Consider the following 22,773-nt stretch of genomic DNA (forward strand, 5'->3'; position numbering starts at 1 on the left):
TACCAGTACTCACGTACGGGGCAGAAACCTGGAGGCTTACAAAAAGGGTTCTACTTAAATTGAGGAAGACGCAACAAGCTATAGAAAGAATAATTATGGATGTAACGTTAAGGGATAAGAAAAGAGCAGATTGGGAGAGGGAACAAGCGCGAGTTAATGACATTTTAGTTGAAATCAAGAAAAAGAAATGGGCATGCGCAGTACATGTAATGAAGAGGGAAGATAACCGATGGTCATTAGGAGTTACGAACTCGATTCCAAGGGAAGGGAAGCGTAGCAGGGGGCGGCAGAAGTAAGGTGGGCGGATGAGATTAAGAAGTTTGCAGCGACAACATGGCCACAATTAGTACATCACCGGGGTAGTTGGAGAAGTATGGGAGAGGCCTTTGCCCTGCAGTGGTCGTAACCAGGTTGATGATGATGGTGGTGACGATGATGATGATGATGATGATGATGATGATGTTGTTCTTGTTGTGACGCAGTGCCTGCAGTATCTAAAAGCACGAAGAGTGCATTTCAGGTGGACAGTTGAAGAGGAATAAAACATGAATTCGATTTCATTGTGGTATAACTGTTCATTTTTGTGGTTCAGAATAACACGGTGTCCATTTCGCCATTTTGAGAATGTGGGGAGACGTAACATCAATATTATTACAAAGTTTATGAAAATAAGCACAGACTAATTACCGGGTACGTTTATCAAGTACTTCTTCAGCACCTAATTTCTTCCAGGGAAGCGAGCTGGTGCAATTCCAACAGGCAGGCACCGTATCTATCAATGCTTTCAGGTCTACCACAAGCCTTACTGTGCAACACAGACGTTGATTTCTTCATCAACTGGTCCTTCCAAAGCCCACATCCTGCACCAGAATGCCAAAAATTTTATCTACACAGGGCGTCCCGGCGGTAAGTAAAGTCAGTGTACCTGAGCAACGGAACTGAAAAGACATAGCACAACTAAAATTGTTACCATTGCGTGAACTTGAAAGCAGAGCATATGGAACGTGCATCACATGCTACCACATAGCATAGTAAAAAGGTAAGGCGAAAAACACAAATGCTGGTGCTGAACTACTGAAAAGTGAATTTTGAGAAGATTAAACACTGCGTAGCGTATATGTGAAGTGAGCAAGCACTGGAACTGCAGGCACCAGTGCTGGTCCATTGATAATATGTGCTAATTTGAACAAACCGACTAACTACCACGGCTTCTAAAACCGAGTACAGGACTCAAAAACGCTTTTCTTCAACCTGCCGGTGCTACGCACTCAACGATATGCATTCTGCCACATGTATACTATACATGTGGCTTCTCCTCTATGAAAGATTTCATACGCGATACTGGAATGATCTGAAGAAGAACGGCAGATTGGGCGAGTTGGTGGTTTTCCATAACGTTTAAAAAACAGCGCTAAAAACGTACACGGGACAACAGAATAGAGGATGGGAAACACACGGCGCTATTCTTGTATGGCAAGATACGACCTAAAGGGTGTAATTTTGTTTAACAGTATACACTAGCTCTTAAAAAAAATTACAGCCTTTAGGTCGTACCTTGCCAAACAATAATAATCGTCATCTGTCCTGTCCGCATTTCCTTTCTTTATCGCTGAGAGCCCTGTATTTCCAAGTCACGGACGGCATGCGCGTTATCGACATGACAGCGCATTCTCGACAAGTAGCGAGCGCCGAGTTTTCAAGAACGGAAACGCAAGCAAGGCCGATGACGATTATTGTTGTGTGGCAAATATACACCCCAAAGGGTGCACATTTGTCCGAGCGTATACACTCTCAGGCAAAGTTACACCCTTTGGGATGGATATCTGCCACGCAACGATAACCGTCATCTGCCTTGCGTTTTTTTTTTCTTTTTCAAAACGCCTCGCCTGCTACTTTCCTGTCGGGAGTGCCATTTCATGCTGATAACGCGCAATGCCATTCATTACTGGAAAGTACCGGGCTCGCCGCTTTAAAGAAAGGAAATGCGGACAAGATAGATGACAATTGTTATTGTGTGGCAAGATACGACTTACAGGGTGTAAACTTTTCTTAGAGTGTAAGGGTGTAGAGTGTTCTTTGGCGTGCTGCAGATAAGTGGTGATGTCGAGATTCCCTTTGTCGGTGACGAGGGGCATCATGGCGTCGAGAGTCGTCTTCGAATTCCTGCCTTAAACCAGTTTGAACGGCAATATTTGTTATTATTATTGTTATTTATTATACCTCACGGGTCTCATAAGGGACATTACATGAGGGGTGCGTACAGGGGATATAATATAATTACAGTAAAAATAGGTAAATACAGGTCAAATGAGTACAAGTCACTTGGCGAATACAAGGCTTAGCAGTATGCACGATAATCCTATGGGTTAACGTGAATAAATGTGATTTATTCGACGGCAGATTTGAATTCTGCAAGGTCGGTGACTGTAACGATACGGCTGGGAAGGCAATTGCTGTCACGCGCAGTACGAATTAAAATGATTGATGAATAGTTGAGGTGGTAGGATGGGTGTTGGATGGGTGTTGCGTGACATGCGATGGACGCGAATGATAAGTTCATTTTTAGGAGACAAATAGTGAAAGAACTTGTGATAAAGAGTTCATCGAGAACTTTTGCGGCGATGACCCAGGGCTCGTAGATCAAGTTACGATTTTAGCAGTGGCGTAGCTAGGTCGTCTGGCACCCGGGGCCCATAGGTCTTCTGTCACCCCCCCCCCCTCACCAGGCTGTAGTCGAGGAAGGCGAGGATATCAACAAGTTCCGGGTGTCTTCAGACGTATATGACACCCCCCCCCCTCCCCCAACTGGCCCCTTGCACCCGGGGCCCACGGCCCCCCGGCTCTTCCTGTTGCTACGCCACTGGATTTTAGTGCTGTGATGCTAGGAGCTGTAAGAATAACCACTCAAGATGAATCTAGCAGCTTGGTTCTGGACTGCTTCGATGGTTTTAATTAACTTTAATTGGAAAGGGTCATATATTGCACTAGCATAATCTAGTTTTGAAAGGACTAGTGTGCTGTATGCCAAGAGCTTAACAGAGGAAGATGGAAGGGTGAGATCACGATGGATGTAGCCCAAGACACGGTTTACAGAATTAGTAACTTGATTAGCATTATTGTTCCAAATTACGTCGTGGGAGCTGTGAACACCGAGACATTTGAATGAGTCATCGGGAATTATAGAACAATTGTCAACGGTTCATTCCGGAGGTGGAAAGTTGCGAAGGTGAAATCATATCAGTACAGTTTTATTAACCTTGAGAGACATTAACCAAGTTTTAAATCACTCTTCTGTGTGATGAAGATTGTTATGGAGGGTAGAAACATCGGACGAGTCTGTTATAGGGCGGTATATAATGCAATCATCAGAGAAGAGGCGCATCTTTGATGACATATGAAGGTATAAGTGATTAACCTATAACCGTGCCTTGGGGGACAGCGGATAAGACTTGTGGTGGTGACGATGAATAGGTATGAACATAGACGAACTGATGACGGTCCGTTAAGAATGCTTGAATCTAATTAAGAACTGATTTGTGTAGATTAAAACATGGAAGTTTGAGTAGCAAACGAGCATGACGTACTTTATCGAACGCCTCTTCGATGTCAAGGCCAAATGCACGGACAAGTATGTTACTGTCAAGGGATAAGTTAGTGTCGTGGAAGAATAACGCGAGCTGCATCTCGCAGGAATGGCCTTTACGGAAACCGTGTTGGTTCGGATAAAAAATGTTGATGAATGATAGAAATTTCGCTAGAGAAATGACATATTCTATTAATTTGGAGCTGACGCATGTGATTGAAATACAGGGGTAGCTTTTGCGACAAGAATCCGTATCTTTTTTTTTAAAACTACGAATACCTTTCCAACACGCCAATCAACCGTTATAGTACCCCTACTAAGAGATTGCTGGAAAATTTTGGCAAGAATGATGCTGGAATGGTGCTTAGTGTTTTTAGTACCTTGGCATTGATTCCATCGGTTCCGGTTGACGATGAATTTTTTTGTGAATTACTTTAACGGTGCCAGGCGGGTCAAACGTAATGTTATTCATATGGGTATCAGTGTATGGTAAGATATCGTGCATGTTGTCAATGAATTCATTAGTAAAAACCGAAAAGAAAGTCATGTTTAGGACATTAGCGACTTCGCTTTCCGGTATAATACTGCCCATTTCACCACAAAGTGAGATTATACTCTCCTGATGAGGGTTGATGGTTCCCCAGAAGCTTTTTAAATGTTTTAGATTACTGGGGGGTGTAGCGTCGACGGGAGTGTAAAGGAAAATAGATTACGTTTGGGTGCAGTTTTAGGTGAGTTGTATTGCTTTGTTGCAGCGTGATATTTTCCCATGCTAATTAGGATCCCATGGTAGAACCCAAGGCCTTAGATGAGCAAAATAGACACTTTTTCTTATTTCGTAATTTTCTCAAATTTTTATTTAACCATGGAGAGTACGCGCGTTCACTTATATTTATAGTTGTAATATGTAATTTTATTAAACGCAGCATTTCAGATTTGAATAGTTGACAATTTGACTCGACGGTCCGTGAGTGAAAAGCAGATGTAAAACGACCACAGAACTTTTCCATTTCATTATTTATGCATTATTTATGCTTTAAGTGCGAGCAGTATTGCGAAAGCAATACTGCTCGCACTTTCGGCTCATCGGTGCTCGTGGCGCCTCCTGACACAGCTGCGCGTCACGTGACCGTGTGACGTCACGCCAGACCGAGAGACGGAGCCCCAGCTCGCGGCACCGATGGTGGAGGCGAAGCCTTGCGCGCCGCTGCTGCGGCGCTACCGAGAGAGGGCGCTCGCCGGTGTGACGTCACGCTAGGAGGATAAATGGGGCTACAGCTCGGCTCCTCGAAGTGGTCGGCGCGCTGCCTTGCGCTGTGTCGGATGATGTATAGCCATAAGTTTAACAAAGGGCAACCATATCCACACCATCAGCCGAACCAAGGCGCAGCCAAGGGTATTGCTTTCGCAATCTTCCAGGCTTAACCAAGCTAAGCCTTCAGCCAGTTTTTTTTTTTTGCTCCTTTACTGATGAAATTACAAAGGAACATACTATGGATGACTACGTGAACGCTAAAGTCTGGCAAGTATGTGATATCGGAGAAGTTATCGGGATGTCTCGTTAATATAAGGTCGAGAGGGTTACCAGAGTTGGGAGTCCTGTGAGTTGATTTGCAGATTATTTGAGATAAACCGAAGTTTAGACATGCGCTTGCAAGCTCGCTAACCAAGTTGCTCTTGACAATGTAATTGCTATATCAGACCACTCTAGGGAATGAAAATTAAAATCACCGAAAATCAGAATGGGCAAACTAGGATAGGTAGTGGTAATGGTGCACATAGATCATGGAACACTGATATAAACGACTAGTCAGTGCTGGATAGATGATGGCAGACACCGATTAGTACGTGTGGAATGGCAGCTTTACAACATACTCATTACATTTCTAATGGAGTTGTTAATTCAACGGGAGAGTAAAGTAATTGGTGATAGGCTGCCATGAGAACACCACGTATATTGCTCTTCTTGTATTTACGAAAGATCACATAATTATTGAAGGCAGGTAGGATTTCTGGATTGCTGACTGACGAGTTGAGCCGTGTTTCCGTTAACGGAACTGAGGTAGAACCAGGTGAACGGGTTAGATCACATAAGAGGTCAAGCTTGTGAATGACGCTGCGTATGTTGGTCCAAAAGAAAGATAGGAGAACGTGGTTCGGTTGATAGCAATGATCGAGTGTCGATTGCTTGAGAGTCGTAGGTAATTGAAAGTTTGATTTTTCAACAACGTTTTCTGCAGCAGGGTCAAACGTATAGTTTGTGTTACCGCATAGAAGCTTGTCGAAGCGCAGCTCAAAAGGGGCTTGCATGGATTTACCGAACTGAACACACTGCCTTCGACCGAGACGGACACGAGGCGAGAAATCTTCGCTGATGCCATTAAGTTGTGCCCTTTAGCTTACTTCCTAAAGACAGCAAGTGTTCTTTTCTTTGGAATGGGCAAGATTAGCAATAATTGGTCTTGACTACTCATAGCGGAATGATCCCATAGTGTGTGAGCACGCTCGAAGTCACGTGGCCAAGGAAGCAGCGAAGGCCAGAGGGTTCCTGGAATGAGGAGACCTCCCACCGAGAGTTGAACCAGGGCTTACCCCGGAATACTGTTTCCAAAATAAAAGTTTATTCCTCCTCCTCTCTAACGCATCATACATGCCTGAGCTTTTTGAGGCTGAACCTCAGTCTATGCTTCAGTGGTGTACGTATGTAACAATCAGCACAGTAACGATAGGCCACACGTTCGTCTACTGTATAAACATTTCCCGAAGTATTTCTCGAAAGCGAATCCTAGACCTCTTGAATCGTACAGGCTCCTCCACTTTTCCCCGAAGGCCTCGTCGATTCTGTTAGCGGCACCGGACTGCGGAAAGTACCGATGATATTTACCAGATACTTCGGTTGTCATATTTAATAGCTAGATATTTCATGGCTTACAATGTTCTTGAACACAGGCTTTTGGCTTGAGCCTTCCGAAAGGGGCAATGCTATCAGATCAAAAGCTATTCACGAGACTTGAATTAGCGCACTGTTCGTCAGGAAAGCCAATGATGTCATTTATGAAACCTAGGTAAGCTAATTCCAAATACCCCAAGAAAATATAAGCAATTGCTTAATAACAATTTTGTTAGAGTCTTACTCATGTTATGTAACTGTGTGCTCAAGCCTCGTGCAGTGAATGACTGATCACCGTACATTTCTTGGCTTAAGTAAATATATATTTATTTGGGCCAAGAAATGTTCCTCGCCTTCTTGTCCATGACATCGACATGCACTCAACTTCTACGGATAATGAACACTAAAATGCTGCACTCTTGCAAACCTATCTATTACTGCATCTGTGTTCCGATGACACTCAGCAGGAGCACTTTCTGGGGTAACTTAGTTTTGTTGAGAAATCAAATATTGTAACGACTTTTCTTTTTCCAAGGAGGGGAGAGGGCGGGGGGAGGGGGCTGCGTTTGTGTCAGTGCTCCAGCGAAGCCCATGGTGTGGTGTATGCAGAGCTCCAGCTTTGAGTTCTCCTCCGTCACCGTCAACTGGCGTTCGCCACCAACAGCATGCGTCGACATCACGTAAATGACGTCGACGCCACAAGCGCAACTGGAGTGCCCGCACGATGTCCTGCCGCAAACCAATAGTGCGTCATACGAATCAGAAAACAGGGCACCTGGTACACTTTGCACCATCGTCATCGCCGCAGCGCATCGTCATCTCGAAACAGTTTCGCAAGTGCAATCCATTAAAACACAATGGGAAACGTCAGTTACATGTAGTCGTCGGGTAACTATATATACGAAAGGCCCTTCACATCGAAACTCAGTATAGAGACGTTAAACTATACCCTCGTTTACTCCGTAAGCTCAGAAAGCATGCGTTCTCTAGCGACTGTCTTTTTGGTTGGTCTCTTATGTGGCGCCTTTGCAGAAGACACCACGGAGTCCAGTGCACCCAGCTTTCAGGAGCTTCTGGATGCACGTATGTTTACTAGTATGTGAATGTGCATGCGTGGCTTGACCTTTCTGTAGCGAAAGAAAATTACGCATGTGTAACGCACGTTTTGGAGTATACGTGAAGTGAAGCATTCGTGAAGCGGTTAATGAAGTGCTGTATATTTGCTCATCTCGTTCCTGCGTCTCTGGTGTCCCGGACACTATCGGTCACGTATCTGCTCTCACGTAAGGGTGCTTCGCTGTGCGACAACTCTTATAATGCCTTGTATTTATTCATTGCTTCATATTTTTGTTTCAAATGAACCACCCGCTTCTTGGCCAATCTTCTATTGCGGGTATGTGCTGGGGGTATGTGTATTAAGGGGAAGCCTTAGCTCGGGTGCTCCTATCTAAATACATGTAAAAGGAGAATTCGTTCTTCTCGTCAACCGCTGCACCAAATTTGGCGAGGTTTGTTGCATTTAAAAGAGAGCATTATAATTTAGTTGCGGTTGGTTACGAATTTTTTATTTTAGTCGTCAGGTCTTTATTAAAAATTGGCAAAAATCGAAAATTTTCAGAAAACGAAACAATCACATTTACAACTCTATAACTCAGCAATGAAAAATGATATAACAATTATGCGAATCGCAACTAATAGTACATTTAATGTGGACAAAATTGGTATGTTACAAATGAATCTGCAAATATTTAGTATTACGAAAATACAGCTTTTGCAGAACCCTTGTACACAGCGTAACCAATTTACGTAAGATATAAAATGACATATAAAATTTATTGGAATTATGGAATGGGTGGGAACTTATGGAATGGGCGCAGTTTGCACAACCGCGATATCTGTTTTTGATGCAGAGTTATTCATTTGTAAACTTTGCGTTTCTATATTTTTCGAACTTTCAAATTGTGGGAGAAAGTTTTAACAAAATTCAGGCTCTAAATCGAAATTCCGCTTCCAACAGTAACTACAATTTAACTGTCTCTCTCACATGCAACAAGGTTTGTTAAATTTGGTACAGGGGTTATCTCGGAAAAACATTTTTGCGTTTTACATGTAATTGAATAGGCCGCGTTGGAGCTGGGCCCGAGCTAAAGCTTACAGTCAATATAAAAATAACAATCATCAACACGCGGCAATCATCTCAAAGAGCTCGTTGGCGTTGGCACGAGGGTAGTGTAAGTGCGAGTTTTGCTTACAGTCCTACAGGTTAGATTGAGTGGTCCAATCCTAGACTTTATTGTAGGCATGACGAAAGAAAAATTAAATTATGGAGTTTTGTGTGCCAAAACCACGATCTGATTGTGGGGCACGCCGTAGTGAAGGACCCCGGACTAATTTTGACCACCTGGGGTTCTTTAACGTGTACCTAAACCTAAGCACCGGATGCTTTTGCATTTAGCCCCTACCGAGATGCAGTCACCGCGGCCGGGATTTGATCCGGCGACGTCGTGCTTTTCAGCGCAACACCGAAGCCACTAAGCAGCCACGGCGGGTATTGAAGCTACAACTACATAAAATGAACACTTAACTGTTTTCTCGGGAAAAAGCAAGACATTGTGGGACATAAATTGAAGGATTGTTGGGACGGCGTCTTTCACGGGGAAATACTCCAAAGAATGATTTAAAACGAGCTACTAATTACACCCCATGGTTTCTACCAGTTAAGAACGAAGGATGTCTACCATATGATATGATAATATTCCTAAGTCTGCACAACCTTTGAAAACTGGAACGAGTGTTCGAAGCGCAGATGTACATATAAGATCCACAAAGGAAAATTGCATAAACAATGTCCGATACACGAAAGTGATTAAGAAAGAGGCTGAACCACCTCACTGTCTGAGTTTGTCGGATGACTTGGTAAACTGAAAGCAGCTTTGATGTAAACGCTACCTTTCGCATGCAGATAGTGTGATCGCTTGCTTTATGAAATTTCATTGTTGTTTAGAGGAAACAAAGAAGAAAGAAAGATTGTGGCGTAATGGTTAGGCTGCTCTTGTGGTGAGGTCGTGGTTCAATACCCGCGCCGGACGCACTTTTTGTTTTCTTTCTTTTTATTCCTCATCTAAGCAGTGCCAAGTAGATAATCTGACCAGCAACGTAATTTGAAGTTTTTTGTACAATCAATTCACTTTTTTAGATGCGTAGGGACGGCCACTGTAATAGTATGAGGCAATGGCATGTGGTTTCACCTCTACTGCACGATCAGGCTGGTCGTGGATGAGCGCCCCTATTTATCTTTGAGTTAGTAATTGTAGGAGAAAGCAAGCGCCAAAAAACAACTCAAGCTAATAACACTTTTTCAAGCACCATGAGTTTGTTTTGAACCGCGTGCGTTACATCCCGCAGTGTTTGTTCTTCACCTCATGATAGCAGGCGTCTCGGGCAATGAGATTGACGGAACTTTTCGGGCCAAGAATAAAGCTAATTCACTGCAAGATAGTGTTCTCTTCTTGCTTTCTTTCCTGCAGACTTTCTAACCACAAATATTGATCATTCATGTGTGGCATTTAGCGGTCCAAGGCATGGAGGGCTCCTCACCTTCACCGGGTGGGCTCAGCTGCGCTGGGAGACTATCCCCGCATACATAAAAGAGACAATTAGGTTGTGTAAACAGGTGAAACTGCGCATGTCCGAAGAAAACAATGAAGAACATCTGCTAAATCAGATTGCTTAGAACAAGAGCAGTGTATAGGAGGCGTATGACAAACCCGTTTGGTTAGTTGGCCACCACACCGGCGGCGATAAGTGATGATTTGGCGTCGTCGTCGGAGCACACCTCAGCGGTACGCCAAACAGCTCGTGAATAGATGCTTCGATGCGAAGTTGCAGCTCTAGCTGCGCCAGGCTTCGCGGGTGCTCGTTCATAGCTGAACACCTGAACAGTCGAGTCATTGCGAACGCTGTGGGTGTCGACGGCTGCAGGAAACTCCACGTGCAATGGTGCCACGCTCGAAAAGCCTGGCACCTGTTAGCTAGGCGCATCAAATGCCACCCCCCAGTCTCGTTCCACCACCACCGGCTTGCTACGTGATGCTGGTGCCAAAGGTGCTAGTTGTCCTCAGCCTGTTTGCGTGCCTGCGTACTTTGAAAAACCGCGCAGCAATCGCCATCTCCCTGGCCACATATTATGGTTCTGCCAACACCGCCAGCGAATTCCATGCGACTGATCAGCTGCGCGTACTTGACATAAGAATAAGCTACTCTGTGCTCGTTGCCCGACCGACATGTACCTGGAAGTAAATTCTTCCAAAGTATTAGTGGTTTCCGACCATTGACGCCGCCACTAGCTTCTCGCGCACGGCATTACAATACATTACAATTTGCGTTCTTTGTCTATATTAAATTTTAATCTTAGCTTTAAAAGTACATTGGCATGAACAGTCAAACTACGAAAGGTAATATCAAAGTTGTTTGTATGTACTACAGAACTTGCCTTTTTTTTTTGCAGTTCTTGAACACGACTGAAAAGATATGGACGTTTCTGCAGAGCAGCTCGGACAAGCCCAAGGGCATAAGTAGAACTAAAACGTACTGGTCCTCAGCAGTGAGTACTTTTATTTGATTGGGCACAAGAACTTTCAATTTGACGTTGAAGGTTTTCAGATTTCGTAGTAGTAGTAGCTACTCAAAAATCTCACGCCAGGCAAGTTTTCAAATGTAAAGGCGTTTATTAACAGCGTAAGGGAAGGCCGGAGGAATCAAAACTCTTATACTTTAATCCTGCAAGCGGCGCGAGCCACTTACCCCCCCCCCCCCCTCCCCCCACCCACCCGCGATGCGTTTGGCTTAGCGGCGCTTTCTGGTCGCACTGAAGAAAAAAGATGTTATTCTGGTGATATAAGCATATATCAAAAAGGAGCTATCAAAGGTTCTAGTTAGTAACTGGTTTTACTACAAAGTGAAAAATAAATAAAGAAAGTGTGATAAGCATAGATATGCTTCCTCTCTGCTGCATGTGTATGCCGCAGGGAGGAACCATAAAAGGGCCTGAAGCGATTTACCTAGACATTATCACGAGCACCGGCGGCTTTAATGAGAAGTCGGAGACACACGCTTTATCACGTGGTTAACGTGGAACAAAAACGAAGACGCGCCGGTCACCCCGGCGCCTCGGCAACGTTTCGTGTGAGGCTCGATTCACCCGGCATTGTGTGAGATGGTCGAAAATTTCGGCCTTGAACTTCAGGCGTCATTGACGCGGCCGCATCTACACCAATTCTAAAGGTTTTGTTTGCACAGTGAGGGAAGGCAGCAGATATCAAACCCACCGAGCCCCGTGAACCGGACCTCTTACAGAACTCTACACCTAGTTCACCAGCGCTTTTTTACAGGAAAAATAATCAGAGTTATTATATCCATATTACAATATGTAGTTATGTCTGGAAGGAACACGGGTTCAGCGCTTTAATAATTTGACTGGTGTTCAGATCTACTTAATTGCGCCTTCCTTGTGCTAACTTCAAGTTAAACATCAAGCAAGGGGGCTTTCAGTACAGTTATATTGTTGATATTTTTACCACAATATCTTCTTTGGCGAGTCCACATCGATTCGAGGCTCATAGGATCTAGGTATCTCACCACATTCGTCTGCTAAATTAGTCAGTTTGAGGCCTTCTAGAGCACGCAATCCAAGAAAAATGTCATCATAATGAAGCTTGGAACAAAAATGAAGCACCATGTTAGTGTAGAGTTATGCACGGAGCAGCAATAATGCGTATATTAGCGAAGAAATGACTAAAATAAAACCCAGGTGCACTGGTTAAAACTGCGCGCGCCTAAAACCGCAACCGGAAATTTGGTTTTACTCAACGAAAAAAGTGGGTCGATCCCGGGGATAGTGTAGTCTAAGAATGCGGGCATATCCTGAAGTTAGTGGCGCCTCAAAAGAAAGTAAACTAAAGTGTAAAGAAAAGGGCCTATGTAAGAGTAAGATTGTACTAAAGCAATGTAATGGCGTAGGGAAACTAAGGCTACTCAATCGCGGTTAACACTGAAGGACAAAAGACAAGGTTTACTGGTGGAGCGTCCCCTTGCTCCCTAAAAACACACGTGGAAAAACATGGAACAAGCCACATGGTACAGCAACATTCCCTAGAAGAATATGTCCTCGATGTGAACCACTGTTAGCTTGTCTTTTATTCTGTTTTCCTTTATACGTTTCTTTTGCTTTTTGCGGCGAAGCTATTGACGCCTGATTTTTGGAATAATGCAGTCTCTCGCAATGAGCAAGAAGAGTGCAAGTAAGAGTGAATGCAAGTAAGGGTATCGCTGTAAGCCCAACAGGAACTTCAGAATAATGCTTGCTAGCATACTTGCTGCTTGGATAACTATAACAATGAACAGTATAAGCATGTACAGTACTCTTTTTGTGAATCGTGTTTCTGCAGCGCCTTCACACATTTTACCTATAGCATGTATAATATCTTACTGAAAAATACAGATAAAACGATCCGCATACACATCCTACCGTAAATACGATTGTTTGAAGGATTGAAATGACGTTTATTACATTCTCGCCACAAATCAAGCTAGGCTAAAAAAACGTTTCACGTGACAGCTAAGGCTGCCACTTCGGCACAAGAAAAAAAGGAAACACCTCTGTCTTCCCTGTATATATATACATATATATATATATATATGCACGCGGCACGATCTCTGCTCCGCGGCAGCGTCGGTCGGTTGGGGCCTCAACAGGTGTTACGCGATAGTTCACCGGCGAGGTCTGCTCGATGACTTTGTAGGGGCCAAAATATCGAGACTCAAACGTCTCACATAAACCGGGTGTTCGCGCAGGGGTCCATAGGAGCACATCGTCACCAGGGCGGTAGGAAACAGCGCGATGAGAGGCATCGTACCGATGTTTGCGATCGTCTTGGCTGGCTGCAGTGTTCATACGGGCGCGACGACGACATTGGGCAAGACGAGACACAAACTGGTCGCAAATGAATGGTGAAGCGTTCACGGGGCCAGAGAAGAAAGAAACATCGAGTGATGAGGTTGGGTGGCGGCCGTATACTAAGAAAAACGGAGAGTATCCGGTGGTCCATTGAACAGACGTGTTGTACGCAAATGTTACAAATGGGAGAATCGCATCCCAGTTACGATGATCAGGTTGAATATACATGGATAGCATGTCACACAGCGTGTGATGAAATCGCTCTGTTAGGCCGTTGGTTTGAGGGTGGTAGCTAGACGTTGTCTTGTGCACGGTGTTGGACGCTTGCAGAACTTAATTAAGAGTGCTTGATAGAAATGTCTTGCCTCGGTCGCTCAAAAGAACGTGAGGCGCCCCATGACGTAAGTAGACAGCCTGCAAGAAGAAGGCCGCTACTTCTGAGGCAGCTCCTGAGCGTAGTGAGGCTGTTTCAGCGTACCGGGTCAAATGGTCAACAGCAGTGACGATCCATCGGTTGCCGTCTGGAGTAGGTGGCAGTGGCCCGAAAAGGTCAATGCCGACGACAGAGAAGGGTTGTGCTGGACAAAGAAGTGGTTGTAGGGTCCCGACCGGAGCAGTAGTAGGTCGCTTACGGTGTTGGCAAAGCGTTCACGAGGCAACATATCTAGCTATGCTCGTGGAAAGGCCTGGCCAATAGAATCGGCTGCGTATGCGCTCGTGTGTTTTGCTGTAACCCAAGTGGCCTGACGTCGGGTCGTCGTGTGAGGCCTGCAGAACTGCAGCGCGAAGAGAGCGCGGTAGAACGGGAACCCATCGATGGCCTTCTGGGTGAAAAATGTACCGGTAGAGCACGTCGTCTTCAAACTTGAACAGTTTGAGTTGTTTCCGTAGTCTGGCATTGGGTGGAGATGAAACACTGCTAAGGCGATTGATGATACTATGGCAATAGGAATCGGCGCGCTGGTGAGCGGAAAGCACTGAAAGGCGGTTTGGTGAAGTCAAGGAAGAAATCGGTGTAAGAGACGAAGCGTCCTCCGTGCGGCCAATTTGACAAGGTGATGTGATGTGCTCCGATGATGGTGGTAATGGGCATCGTGAAAGAGCATCGGCATCTTGGTGCTTCCGTCCGGACTTATATATGACATTGAAATCATATGCTTGCAATCGGAGTATCCAGCGGCCAAGGCGCCCGGACAAGTTTTTGATCGTCGACAACCAACATAGGGCATGGTGGTCGGTCACAACCGTGAAATGTCGACCGTGGAGGTATGAATAAAATTTCTGAATGGACCAGACAACAGCCAAACACTCTTGTTCGGTTATCGAGTACTTCTTTTCCACGGAAGTGAGAGTGCGGCTTGCATATGCAACAACCTTTTCGCAAAATTCGTGGTCGCGCTGCAGCATTACGGCACCAATTCCGTGACCGCTGGCGTCAGTATGCACTAATGTGGGCGCCTTGTCATCAAAATGACAAAGAACAGGTGGGGATGTTAGTGCGCGCTTGAGTTCTTGGAACGCGGCTTCACACTGATCGTTCCAATCGAAGGAACTGGAACTAGCAAGGAGCTTGTGGAGGGGCGAGGCAATACTGGCAAAGTTCCGGATAAAATGTCGAAAATATGAGGCGAGTCCAATGAAGCTGCGCAGTTCTTTTGCACGAAGTGGACGTGGAAAGTTGAGCACCGCGCAAATTTTATCCGGATCGGGCTGGATGCCGTCTTTGCTAACGAGATGACCCAAGACTTTAATCGTTGTGCTAGAGAAAAGCATTAGAAAGGCATGTAAGCACTTCATCTAAGCGTTGCAGATGGTCAGAGAAAGTCGAGGAAAACACGACGATGTCGTCGAGGTAACATAGACAAGTTTTCCGCTTGAGGCCGCGAAGAACCGTGTCGATCATTCTTTCAAATGTGGCGGGAGCATTGCATAGACCGAAAGGCATTACATTAAACTCATAAAAACCATCCGGAGTAGAAAAGGCGGTCTTTTCTTTGTCCGCTTCGTGCATTGGGATTTGCCAATATCCGGAGCGAAGAGCAAGGCTGGAGAAATATTGCGCGCCTTGCAACGAATCAAGGGCGTCATCGATACGGGGCATCGGATATACATCCTTACGGGTGATCTTGTTTAGCGCACGGTAGTCAACACAAAATCGTACCAATCCATCCTTCTTCTGCACCAAAACGACGGGTGATGACCAAGCACTGGCGGAGGGACGTATGACGTTTCTTTTCAGCATATCGGCGACGTTCTCTTCGATGATTTTGCGTTCGGCCAAAGAGACTCGGTAGGAACGACAGCGTACAATAGTCTGGTCATCGGTGTCTATACGATAGAAGGCAACGGAAGTGTGTCCGATGGACGAAGTATCCATATCGAAGGAGGCCTGGTGCTTCGTAAGCAATTTTAGCAACGCTTCATGTTGAGCAGCAGTAAGGTCAGGGCTTATCACGGAAGTAAGGGCAGATGAACCAGATTTGTCCTGTTGAGGAAGAGCTGGCGAGGCGGCAAGAGGAAGCAGGGAGACTGGTTGGGTATCCACATAACAGGTCACTGTGGAGCCTTGAGGTAAGAGGATTGTCTCAGTGGTCGCATTTAAAGCGATGATTAATGCAGAGCTTTCTTTGAACCGCACCATGCAGGAAGCGAAGACAATCCCACGGGGAAGACAGCGACCGTAAGGAGTGATGAACACGTCGCCATTGGTGATGTCCGTAGAAGAGAGACTTTTGACTTGCTCGTGGCCGGGAGGCAGTACAGAACCGGCAGCAGTGAGAAAACGCAGTCGTGGCTCATCGGTACTCCCGCCGCAATGAACTGTCTCGCTCACATGGACTACACGTTGACGGCAAGAGACTAAAGCGGACGCTGACGAGAGAAAGTCCCAACCTAAAATTAGTTCATGAGCGCACGGGAATAAAGTCGCGAACTTAATGTGATGACAGATACCATCAATGAAGACGCGTGCTGTACATTGGGCTGATGGTCGAATGATTGCGCCATTAGCCCCAATCAGGGATGATCCAGTATAAGGCGTCTTCACTTTCCGCAGACGAGAGCACAGGTCGGCACGCATAACAGATATAGTAGCTCCCGTGTCAATCAGAGCTAACAAAGGCACACCCTCCACAGACACCAATAACATGTTCGAAGGACGTTCAGGAGGACTTGGAGCACTTCGCGGTGATGCAGTTTTCCCTTCAAAAACTGCCCTGGTTAGTTTTCCTGTCACTGGACATGAAGTTGGGAGACAGGTCGAAGTGGCGAAACAGAACGTCGGAGCGGCGATGGGGAGCGGCGTCTCGAGGCACGTGTGTTGAGTGCGGTATTGGAGAAGTCGGCCGGAGATGGAGATCGGCGCACGGGAGGATTATCGTCATAAGTGCGGTAAACGCGAGGAGGTGGCTCATCGCGCTCAAAGGCCGCGTAACCACGACGTTCGTCTTGCTGGCGGCGTCGGCAAAACCGGGAGATATGTACTCGAAGGCCGCAGTAGTAACAGATAGGCCTCGACGAACGCCAGGCAGAGTAGTAAGGCGGGTTCGGAGCTCGGGTGACTAAAGGTGCCAGGTGATCGTGAAAAGGCGCAGATGGTGTCATTGGAGACGGCGCGGCTGGCATTGCAGCAATCTGGGCGTATGAAGCCGGTTGTGGGCAAGGAGAAGCGTTGGCATGCTGGGCGTTCTGCAGGGAGGCCAATTCCTCCTTAATAATACCGCGCAGGTCAGTAGAAGCAGGTTGGACGTGAGCGCTGCTGCAAGGGGTTGAGCCATGCACTTGCAATTCCTCACGAATTATGGCTCGAATGATAGACCGGAGCTCAATACTGTTTGCCAGGGGGTTGTCGGAAAAGTCCGGTTGCAAGCGGATTGACTGCAGGGCGTGGAGGCGCTGACAGACGGAGACGACGTCCGACACCGTCGAAGGGTTTTGAGCGGCGAGTGCATTGAAGGCAGTAGATCCGATACCCTTAAGAAGGTGTCGCACGAGATCAGGTTCTGGCATGGCACTGTCGACACGGCGGCAGAGCGCGAGGATGTCCTCAATATACGAGGTATACGATTCGCCATAATGCTGGACGCGCTCAGACAGCCTCTTTTTCGCAACTTCCGAACGAACCGTGGGCGTGCCGAAAATCCGCCGTAGCTGCTCCCTGAAAGACGACCAATCACGGAAGTCTCTCTCATGATTCAGGAACCATGTCTTGGCTACTTGAGAGACGTAAAATGGCACGTTGTTTAACCGCGATGTCTCGTTCCAGTTGTTGTATTCGCTGACACGATCATAGGTGTCGAGCCAGTCTTCAACGTCTTCACCAGGCAAGCCAGAGAAGATTTCAGGGCCGCGATACCGGTTGTTGGCAGGGCTGGGATTGGGGGTGGCTGGCACTTGAACCGAGATGGTGGATGCTGCGGTCTGGTCTTGCGACATGGCGGCCTCTTGGCGTAAGCGGCGTCCCGAACGTAGCTCCAGGAGAGATCTTGAAGTGGATTGAGGTCGAAGGGATCTTAAAGCGCCTCCACCACTTGAAATACCACGGTTGAGACGACGCTTTATTCCAAGCAGGAAAAATGGCGCCGACGCAAAAACGAACACGAGCCGATGATTGATGATGACTTTGTACAGATGAAGATGAAGTCCGCATAAATGCTTACAATATATATATATATATATATATATATATATATATATATATATATATATATATATATATATATGTTGCATGCGAAGGCGCTATCTTATACCGAAACCTTAATAGATATATATGTATTTATATATGTGTGTGTGTGTGAAGGTTTTGGTATAAGCTAGCGCCTTCCCATGCCATCATTTGTGTGTGTCATATATACGCAGAATGAATTCTGGCATTATGACACGCTATGGTAAACTAAAGCTTAAAATTTATTGGGGCACTTTTTTTCAAGAATAGAACCCTCTTCGACCAGGCAGATTCCGAGTGAACGACGGCGAAGAGAAGGGTCGGAGTCAACACCCTTGCCTGAACTAGCCCAAATGTGTTCTCATGTCCACCCTCTACGCCAAACGCTCACAACTTCAGGTCACAGGCTCATAGATACCATGTGATGGTATATGTGATGCAAGACATGTATGTATGAATAATAGAAAGTATAGTATATATAAAGTTTATGTATATTTTTCAGAGCAAACGTGTAAAATATATGCACTCTTATAGATAAAACAGGTCCCCTATCTTTAGGCATCGTGCTCGTAAACACACAGTATGTAGCTCTGGCGAAGTGAAAGGGGGAAATATCTTTTTTGGCTGCTACATCAGTAACCGGAACGTCCGCGAAAAAACTATGAACGGCAATCGTTCTACATTGCAGTCATGGCATGTGGAATGTAAAAGGAGAATAATCAGGGGAACCTGTGTGCGGGAAGATATTTTACTGTGGGCATAGGAAATTAATTCTACAATAGTCTTCGTTCCATCGATTAATGAAAATGTGTTGTTACCTTTATCATTCTCAACTTCTTTACAGAACATCCTGCGAAAACGAAAGTGCTACTCTAAAACGTGGAAGCACTTATCCGGAGATGGTTGTCACATCGCAAGGTAAAACGCTTCTTGGCCATAACGCCTTCCCCATTAACTGCATAAGCCTATAAGTTCATGGCCTATACGCACATAGCTTTCATTGGAGTCTACTATAGAACTTCATACAATGTTCTTTTACTGATGCGAGCCCTCGCGCTCCTCTTTGAGCAACCTATTCGTTTTCAGATGAACCTGTCAGGCTCAAGCCTTACGGGAAGTTTATCGGAATGCGATCGTGAAAACTCCAGCCAATGTGAGCAAAATTCTGCGGTAGAAGTTTTTAGAAAATATTATGGCATTATGTTTCTTTCAGTAAATATAATAGAAATTTCTGCAAAACTCTAATCCCTCACTGTAAAAGCTGATACCAAGACATGGTCACTGCTAACTGATGTATGTATCGGTCAAGGATTATAAAACTTCAGAAGCGGTCTTGTAGAAAATGTCTGGAAATATTGAACAATTCCTTTCAAGTGATGAGTACTCTGATAACTCTTCGTTTAATAAACTATTGGTTAGAAAATATCAAATACTTTTATTCGTTTTATTTGAAGAATCTATATCAGGGGGCAATTCTTCCCATTACTGAATACTATGACATTTTTTTCATTAGATGCAGAACGTGTAACTATTTTTACTATCAGTTTGAGCACCTAATTCTTTCATTATTAGGGGCTTTCCTGTCAAATAATTACGCAGCTAACAAACATTCCAATTGAATGTTATGGCTGGTTATTAATGCCACTCTTCTTGGACTTAAAGCTAATAAGGTAAACAATGTAAACCAAAAGGAATTTATCTTTGAGAACAGGAATTTAAAGAAAAAGGATTTTCCGGACTCATATGCGCGAAACTTTTTTTTAAGCTGTAAATCAATATCGACGTATGAATTATTCAAAGAAGCACTAGCTGCGCAGGAATAATCAGAGAGGATAAAATACGCTGATCCGAACAAATCAAATGACATCGGGCAATGTCATGGGGTCTACGCCAGCTCGTGTAACACATTGTCCCATACTGATTATGCGCTCGAGTTTTCATATAATCAGGGCTAATTATATATACTTTGCAACTGAATCTTGACACGATACGGGCAACAAGTACTTGAGATACAAGATACTACCATAATTATTATATACCATACGATACTTTCCATTTGTATCTTACGACACTTCGATACGTTCGCAAATTTCTTATTACAGATCTTTATAATTGATGTAGCAGCAAACGCGTATGCACAAAAATGTTTCCATCGTAGTTCTTAACTCGACTAATCTTGTTTCATTTCAATGAAATGCATGTGTCCATAAATGTTTGTCTTCCTTGCTTAAAGTACAATATTTGCATTCCGAAATGTAATTGGGGTAGTTGGAGATAGCCAGGGAAGGGCCTTCGTCCTGCAGTGGACATAAAACAGGCTGATAATGAGGATGACGAATTGCTTTAGCTGCTTATCATGAAAGACAGTCATACACTGCGCCGTCAGCGGTTTTTGCTGGTAGCTTTTGTAATTGATGGGAGCCGCTTCTCTGCTTCCTACCGGCTAGCGGGCCACCATTTAATAACACAATTGTCAATAAGAAGTCTCTGTGCGATGTAACAAATAGCGCTGTGGAGTTTTACTTTGTCCGTTAACCTATTACCGTTTACGCAATATCGGATCACCTTACACGTGCACAACAGCAACAACATTGCTAGCGACAATCTTTGTGACGCATCGTGTATACAGAGAGCACGTAAAGCTGCAATGAGCTTTCCTAGCCTACTTATCTGCTGTTCTAAAGCGTTCGTTAGCGACATAATAATTTATTCAGGTGACTTAGTGGGAGCGATATCATCTTTAGAAGCGGAGTTCAGCCGATGTTTATAGTTTCACACGGTGATGCTGCGATAGCCTGTATCTTGTATATTAGGATAAACGATACATTCTTTTATGTATAGGAAATACTGATATTGATACACGTCTTGCCAGGAGTATCATGATACAGATACAAGATACGCAGAGAGTAGCTAAGATACAAGTACCTTCGATGTTGCCCAGGACTGGGCGTAATTTGCGTTTTCAGTAGTGGTAGCCTAATATTCTATTGTAAACAAGTACGATCGTTCTTTAGCCCCTCCAAAAAGCGACGACGTTCCCCTACAGTTGGTTCCAACGAATTGTAGCAAGTACGACTGGCCGAACATAGAAATATTAAGCTGGCGGCCCTGCTTTCACGACGTAGATGAATAATCGTCTATATCAGCATGCTGCTGGATCATTCTTTCCTTTTAATGTTATTCTTGGAGGTGCATGGCCTTTTCATTCGGCATTGCACGTTGTCCTGCAAGCTGCCCAATTGCTTCAAATACGAATACACTCAGCTTACTTTGATGCAGGTTTTTATGTTCCCTCCCCTATGTTTTAAGCTATAATGTTCAGTTTCGTAAGATAACTAAGACAAAAAAATTATTGCTTATTAATATAAAATATAGATTATATATATATATATATATATATATATAAAATTATTGGTTGTGTAGAGCAGGCTCTCAATATCTCTTTTTAAAGGAAGTAACAGCGCTTCGTTTGTCTCAGTCACGTTTTGCTGTCCGGACCCGTTACTGGATTTCTTCATACATGTACGAACCAGCTAAAGTTGGCACGTTACGTCAAAACGTTGTCGGAGATTTACGGAATGTGTTTGTTTCAGGTGGAAAAACAACAATCTACACATTGAATTATTTTAACACGAATGAGTGGTGTGGACTCTTCACTTACCAAAGCGGTGAGTGGATCGTTATACGCCGATATTTTGCGTTGTTGCACCCTTCAAGCGCGAGCACTGAGCCCACCAAGAAATAACCCAAGTAGTGAAAGTGTAAAAATACGCAGTAAAAAATAAAAGACCCCTTTATAGCTATACCAGTGACCTGCAAATTAACTATTAGAGATGACTGACAGTACACGGAATCCAAATTAGGAACACTTTCCGTCGAGCGAACAGCAACAGTCAAAACTACTCAAAATGTGCTCTTGAAAGTGCTCGCGCCAGCTTTATGTGAACCTAGCGTTCATCACACATTAGTCGAGCTCAGGCGAGTGCATTGAAGATCGCCTTTTCGAGCTGTTCCAGGGCATCCTGTTCGCCTTCTATAAATATGCCTAAGATGCACTAACTTTTACACAAGAAAGGAAAAGCGACGCTTTTTACAGTTGGGAACGCAGCTGTATTCACCTCTTTTATTATATTACGTTGGACGTTATTCTTATGTAATCGCCTGTGGCCGACTGTGTGAATCTGATACTTCATATGAGTTTTTTGAAAGAAAGGAAGCATATTATTATGCATAAATAAGCTTGCTCGAATTCATCATTCAATTAGACTACATAATTGAGAACCAAAATTCAAACGAAGAAACGCTGGTTACATCCACCTAGAAGAAGCACCGAAACTCTCAAAATAACTAAAATACGCATCCTTTGTGCGGAGTACCCAAATTGTCACTAGAATTGGTTTTTGTACCAACCACGTCGACATACAGCCTTCTTGTCTCTTTGCGGAAATGAGCAGAGTGAAACATCACAGTGTTTTGTAGAACAATTTGTAAGGAGATACCTCTGTATCAGTGCTAGTTTCGGAATTCCTGAAACTACTGGCTGCAGCTTCAACACTGTCATTGCAAAATGTCCCTTAAAGCAATTATTAAAAAATATTCTGCGTCGCTGTATAAAGAAATTTCACTTTCTCGGTGTTTCTTGTGTCTTAAATGCGTTCTGTTCGTGGCAGCTCCAAGTGCAA

General features: G+C 44.6%; 1 long non-coding RNA gene across 1 annotated transcript; it reads left to right on the forward strand.

The window, feature by feature from the left end:
* Positions 1-10,994: 10,994 nt before the first annotated feature.
* Positions 10,995-21,761, forward strand: LOC139049741 (uncharacterized). Its single transcript, XR_011508551.1, has 3 exons — positions 10,995-11,076; positions 18,936-19,009; positions 21,685-21,761. It is a non-coding gene; the product is annotated as an uncharacterized lncRNA (long non-coding RNA).
* The last annotated feature ends 1,012 nt before the right edge of the window (positions 21,762-22,773 follow it).

This window comes from Dermacentor albipictus, chromosome 9 (assembly GCF_038994185.2).
Source record: "Dermacentor albipictus isolate Rhodes 1998 colony chromosome 9, USDA_Dalb.pri_finalv2, whole genome shotgun sequence".
NCBI lineage: Eukaryota > Metazoa > Arthropoda > Arachnida > Ixodida > Ixodidae > Dermacentor > Dermacentor albipictus.